Source organism: Salvelinus sp. IW2-2015, linkage group LG5 (assembly GCF_002910315.2).
Source record: "Salvelinus sp. IW2-2015 linkage group LG5, ASM291031v2, whole genome shotgun sequence".
Lineage (NCBI taxonomy): Eukaryota > Metazoa > Chordata > Actinopteri > Salmoniformes > Salmonidae > Salvelinus > Salvelinus sp. IW2-2015.
In genome coordinates this window covers 26,569,119-26,576,318 of record NC_036844.1, presented here as the reverse complement: position 1 = coordinate 26,576,318, position 7,200 = coordinate 26,569,119, and the positions used below count along the sequence as shown (strand labels likewise).

The window sequence follows — 7,200 nt, the reverse complement described above, 5'->3', positions numbered from 1 at the left end:
GCCAGCTTTTTCAAGCAGAAATTCGCATCCTGTAGCTCTAACTCCAAAAAGTTCTGGGATACTGTAAAGTCCATGGAGAACAAGAGCACCTCCTCCAGCTGCCCACTGCACTGACTAGGTAACCGGTCACCACCGATAAATCCGTGATAATCGAAGACTTCAACAAGCATTCTCAATGGCTGGCCATGTCTCCTCCTGGCGACTCCAACCTTGGCCAACAGCCCCGCCCCCCCCCCTGCTACTCGCCCAAGCCTCCCCAGCTTCCTCTTACCCAAATCCAGATAGCAGAGTGTTCTGAAGAGAGCTGGAAAACCTGCCCATACAATAATCGCTGGGCTTGACAATCTGGACCCCCTATTTTCGAAACTGTCCGCCGCCATTGTCGCACCCTATTAAGCCTGTTCAACTCTTCCTTCGTATCATCTGAGATCCCCAGGATTGGAAAGCTGCCGCGGTCATCCCTCTTCAAAGGGGAGACACCCTGACCAAACTGTTACAGACCTATATCCATCCCGCCTGCCTATAAGGTTCGAAAAGTCCAAGCAAAACAGATCACTGACCATTCGAATCCCACGTACTCTTCTCGCTGTGCAATCCGGTTTCCGAGCGGTACGGTGCACCTCAGCCACGCTCAAGGTACTAAACGACATCATAACGCGCATCGATAAAAGACATTACTGTGCAGCCGTCTTCATCGACCTGGCCAAGGCTTTCGACTCTGTCAATCACCATATTCTTATCGCAGACTCAGTAGCCTCGGTTTTTCTAATGACTGCTTGCCTGGTTCACCAACTACTTTGCAGACAGAGTTCATTGGTGTCAAATCGGAGCATGTTGTCCGCTCTGCAGTCTCTATGGGTACCACATTCAATTCTCGGGCCGACTCTTCTCTGTATACATCAATGTGATTGTTGCTTGCTGCGGGCGATTCCTGATCACCTCTACGCAGACGACACTTCATATATCCGGCCTTCCTGGACACTGTGCTATCTAACCTCAAAACGAGCTTCAATGCCATACAACACTCCTTCCGTGGCCCAACTGCTCTTAAATGCTAGTAAAACCAAATGCATGCTTCCAACCATTCGCTGCCTGCACCGCAGACGCCTGCTAGCATCACCACACCTGGACGGTTCCGACTAGAATATGTGGACATCTATAAGTACCGTTGGTGTCTGCTTAGACTGCACTCTCCTTCCAGACTCATATCAAACATCTCCAATCCAAAATCAAATCAAGAATCGGCTTTTCTATCCGAACAAAGCCTCCTTCACTCACGCGCCAAATTTACCCTAGTTAAAACTGACTACTACGATCCTCGATCTCGGCGATGTCATCTACAAAATAGCTTCACACTCAATCAACGCTAGCCTTTGCTTTCCTAACTGACTGTGTGTATTGGTTCCTGACTTCCCTGAAAAGTTGCATACCGCGGGGACTATTCGATGCTAGTGCTGTACGCCACAGGGTGTTTTTGCGCTGGTCAAGGGCAGTCAAGTCTGGAGTGAACCAAGGGCTATATCTGTTCTTAGTTCTACGTTTTTTGAAAGGGGCATGCTTATTTAAGATGGTTAGGAAAGCACTTTAAAAGAACAACCAGGCATCCTCTACTGACGGGACGAGGTCACTATCCTTCCAGGATACCCGGGCCAGGTCGATTAGAAAGGCTTGCTCGCAGAAGTGTTTTAGGGAACTATGGCAAATCACTAAAACAATACAGAAATACACTACGGAAAAATAAAGATAATAATAATAAGAAATCAGCTCAATGTAATTGTAGAATCCAAATTCTCTAACCACTTATGGGAAAATTGGAAAGCTCTAAACAAACAACCACATGAAGAGTTATCTATCCAAAACGGATATACAGTATATGGATAAATCACTCCAATCTTTTGGGCTCTATAACAAAGAACAAACAGCAAAAACAAATACATGATCAAATACAAAATCTTAGAATAAATTATTAAAGACTACCAGAACCCACTGGATTCTCCAATTACATTAAATGAACTACAGGACAAAATACAAACCCTCCAACCCAAAAAGGCCTGTGGGGTTGAAGATATCCTAAATGAAATGATAAAATACACAGACCACAATTTTAAATTGACTGTACTTAAACTCTTTAACATTATCCTCAGCTCTGGCATCTTCCCCAATATTTGGAACCAAGGACTGATCACCCCAATCCACAGAAGTGGAGAAAAATTTGACCCCAATAACTACCGGGGGATATGCAACAACATCACCCCTGGGAAAATCCTCTGCATTATCATTAACAGCAGACAAACATTTCCTCCGTGAAAACAATGTACTGAGCAAATGTCAAATTGGCTTTTTACCAAATTACCATACGACAGACCACGTATTCACCCTGCACACCCTAATTGACAAACAAAAAATTCTAAACAAAGGCAAAGTCTTCTCATGCTTTGCTGATTTAAAAAAAGCTTTCCACTCAATTTGGCATGAAGGTCTGCTATTCAAATTGATGGAAAGTGGTGTTGGGGGAAAAACATACGACATTATAAAATCCATGTACACAAACAACAAGTGTGCAGTTCAAATTGGCAAAAAAAACACACACATTTCTTTCCACAGGGCCGGGGGTGAGACAGGGATGCAGCTTAAGCCCCACCCCCTTCAACATATATATCAATGAATTGGGGAGGGAACTAGAACAATCTGCAGCACCCGGCCTCACCCTACTAGAATCTGAAATCAAATGTCTACTGTTTGCTGACGATCTGGTGCTTCGGTCCCCAACCAAGGAGGAACTACAGCAGCACCTAGATCTTCTGTACAGATTCTGTCAGACCTGGGCCCTGACAGTAAAACTCAGTAAGACAAAAATAATGGTGTTCCAAAAAAGGTCCAGTTGCCAGGACCACGAATACAAATTCCATCTAGACACTATTGCCCTAGAGCACACAAAAACCGATACATACCTAAGCCTCAACATCAGCGCCACAGGTAACTTCCACAAAGCTGTGAACAATCTGAGAGACAAGGCAAGAAGGGCCTRCTATGCCATCAAAAGGAACATAAAATTCAACATACCATTTAGGATCTGGCAAAAAATACTTGAGTCAGTTATAGAACCCATTGCACTTTATGGTTGTGAGGTCTGGGGTTCGCTCATCAACCAAGAATTCACAAAATGGGACAAACACCAAATTGAGACTCTGCATTCAAAATTCTGCAAAAATATCCCCAGTAAAACTTAAAACACCAAATAATGCATGCAGAGCATAATTAGGCTGATATTCGCTATTTATCAAAAAAGAGCCYTTAAATTCTACTACCACCTAAAAGGAAGCGATTTCCAAGCATTCCATAACAAAGCCATCACCTACAGAGAAATGGACCTGGAGAAGAGACCCCTAAGCAAGCTGGTCCTGGGGCTCTGTTCACAAACACAAACAGACCCCACAGAGCCCCAGGACAGCAACACAATTAGACCCAACCAAATCATGAGAAAACAAAAAGATAATTACTTGACACATTGGAAAGAATTTACAAAAAACTGAGCAAACGAGAATGCTATTTGGCCCTAAACAGAGAGTACACAGTGGAAGAATACCTGACCACTGCGACTGACCCAAAATAAAGGAAATCTTTGACTATGTACAGACTCAGTGAGCATAGTCTTGCTACTGAGAAAGGCTGCCGTGCACACTGCGCACAAAATGAGGTGGAAACTGAGCTGCACTTCCTAACCTCCTGCCAAATGTAGGACTATATTAGAGACACATATTTCCCTCAGATTACACAGACCCACAAAGAATCGAAAACAAATCCAATTTTGATAAACTCCCATATCTATTGGGTGAAATACCACAGTGTGACATCACAGCAGCAAGATTTGTGACCTGTTGCCACAAGAAAAGGGCAACCAGTGAAGAACAAACACCTTTGTAAATACAACCTATATTATTTTCCATTTTGTACTTCAACTAGAGAGAGAGAGAGGTGGGAGAGTGAGAGAGGTGGTGGAGAGAGGGGGAGAGAGAGGGGGAGAGACAGAGAGAGGGGAGAGTGAGCAGGAGGAGAGGGGGGAGAGTGATAGAGGGGGGGAGACATAGAATGAGAGCAAGAGATAGATTAGAGAGAGAGAGAGAGAGAGACAGAGAGAGGGGGAGAGTGAGAGGGGGGGGAGACAGAGAATGAGAGCAAGAGATAGATTAGAGAGTAACAAGAGATGGGGAGGTTAAGGAACAGAGAGACCTTGAATACCCACCAATGAAATACTAAAGCATTGCAAAATAAAATATTTATCTATTATTAACACACATGGGTAAGTGGAGCATTACTTCTGCTCCTGTGGGGGCGACGAATATGTTTGTGTGTATGAGGACATTTATAACAAACTCTCACCCTCAGGGTATCCATACAGGTTGTCCACAAAGTTGGAGATGGTGTAGTCAAAAGAGGCTGCAGAGATCCCATCATCCCCCTCACTGTCATCCACAAATTTCAGCCCTTCTCCCTGGTTCACCCCCAGCAGGATGTCATAGTTCAGGAACTCCCCCTGGTGGCAGCACACACACACACACAGCATCACAGAACATGGAGGAAGAAAAAGACACTGCTATAGAAACAGTAAGAGCAGACGTTGCATAAAAATGCCAAATATATAAAAGACTGTGAGAAAGACGGATAGAAATACAATTTTAAAAGACAGAATACAATTGAAAGACAGAATAGACATGTTGTTTTGGAGCTAGAGGCTGAGTCCGACCTGTTGCATGAGAATCTCYGGGTCGTCGGGKACCACGTCTCCATCCACCACMGGGCCGAAGGCGATYTGATARCTGGCCGGCTGGATGTCCTGGTCCACCAGCTCCCTGAAGCTCTTCCTCCTCAGACACTCCACCAGGTCGCCTGTGTCCCCGTAGCTGCAYCCTACCTTCTTAGCCAGGATCTGGGTGTACATGAGGGGTCGGTAGTTGACCGACCAGCTGGAGATGGCTGAGCCACTCTGGGCTATGGCTCTCTGGAACAGACCTGGGGGTCACAATAGGGTCAGAGGACTCAGATCCCTGASTGTATAATAGATATAGGGCACTGTACTGTCTGTATCTAGAGAAAGTATCACTCTCTCCATTTACGCTGTCTTTTCATCCCTCTGACACTCACTAGCTGCTCATGAGGCCTTCAAGGCACTACAGAGAGAGTGCTTTAATGATGCATGCATCAGAGGAGGAGCCTTGGCACCGTGAAGTATTACATATGGAGGGAGCACTGGTCCAGATATGCTGCCTCTCTCCCCAGCCCCACTAAATCACTGTAAACTTTAGGCTTGCCAAATCCACCTTTTCTCTCATATCACATACGGAGGCAGGCCGGCTGGCACACAAAATGGCGACAGGCCGGCACACAGCTGTGTTGGTGTTTCCACTGACTGGTGGCTGTGTTGAATGGAGAGAGCGAGACCGAGAGCGAGAGTGAGAGCGAGAGCGAGAGCGCGGGTAGAGAGAGGAGAGTACTGCTGCACTGTTATGTAAAGTGCCTTGTTGTCCCCCTGTTTTCATCTGCAGATTCTGTCATTAATAATTAAGACCCCCTTCGCCCCATTCCATCCCCCATCCTCTGCATGTGCCACCTCCCCCGCTCCTCTCCCTGTGAAATCAATTAAGACTCGTCTCAGCTGCAGCTCAAGTTCTGTGCTCAGCTCTGCTCTCTCCTACTCACAGACAGACACATCCATATTGACAGGCCTCGTTATAGTGCTCTCTCTCTCACAGACAGACAGACACACACATCCATATTAACTCAGTTCAAAGTGCTCACTCATACACCAGTCTCTCTCTCATATACACAAACGGAGATTCATATTCTACACCGTAGAATCTACAATCAGATTTCCTATACCGAAGTCAAATTAATTATGTTGTAATTTGCATATTGATCTGATTCAACGAACCTATTCTATGTGTGGCTCAATCTCAGATAGTCCTATCCATATTCATATGGGCCTAAAGTTCTATCCCATAATACTCTACCTACCTCATTGATATTCATACATCATCCTAGGGTTCAATGACATACTACCTTGTTGCTCAGTTAGAKACTATGGAACTGAGGCAAGAGGAACATTTGTCTTTAAAGGCCCACTGCAGTCAAAATTCAGTTTTCCTATGTTTTGTATCACATTGTACAACAGGTGATGAAACTAACACTATATAAGTGTAAAAGAAATTGAGCAGTGTTCTTTCCCAATAGTTTCTGTTTGAAAATACAATCTACATAGGACCTTCTAATCAGCCTGTTCGCATGGGCGAGAGTTTCGGCTTGCCTTGTGACATCACAGTTGGTAAATTGGTTAATAGACCAATAACAAAGAGAGATCCAAACCATACTGCCAATAACAGCTAGTTTTAAGTTAACCTCCCCACTCAGACCACTGATTCTTTCTGAAAAAGCTATTTTTGTCAATTTTAAAGGAAAACTATTATAGTAAGGAAATGATATGATATTGATATAAAAAATGGCTGCATTGGGCCTTTAAATACACCTCTCTGGGTTTCCATTTTTAACACATACCTGAATAGTAGTTAAAACATGTTAGTGCTATCGTGTTGATGATTGAAATGGTAATATGGTGATGATGACAGTAATAGTGGGGATTGTTGTCGTAGATGATGACAGTAATAGTGGGGATTGTTGTCGTAGATGATGACAGTAATAGTGGGGATTGTATTGTTGTCGTAGATGATGACAGTAATAGTGGGGATTGTTTGTCGTAGATGATGACAGTAATAGTGGGGATTGTTGTCGTAGATGATGACAGTAATAGTGGGGATTGTTGTCGTAGATGACTGACAGTAATAGTGGGGATTGTTTGTCGTAGATGATGACAGTAATAGTGGGGATTGTTGTCGTAGATGATGACAGTAATAGTGGGGATTGTTGTCGTAGTGATGACAGTATAAGTGGGGATTGTTGTCGTAGATGATGACAGTAATAGTGGGGATTGTTGTCGTAGATGATGACAGTAATAGTGGGGATTGTTGTCGTAGATGATGACAGTAATAGTGGGGATTGTTGTCGTAGATGATGACAGTAATAGTGGGAGATTGTTGTCGTAGATGATGACAGTAATAGTGGGGATTGTGGTCGTAGATGATGACAGTAATAGTGGGGATTGTTGTCGTAGATGATGACCAGTAATAGTGGGGATTGTTGTCGTAGATT

The 7,200-nt window shown here is 44.1% G+C and overlaps 1 pseudogene; it reads right to left on the bottom strand.

Moving 5' to 3' along the window:
- LOC111964130 (neuroligin-2-like) overlaps positions 1-7,200 on the bottom strand; it is a 118,815-nt pseudogene that overhangs the window by 19,720 nt on the left and 91,895 nt on the right.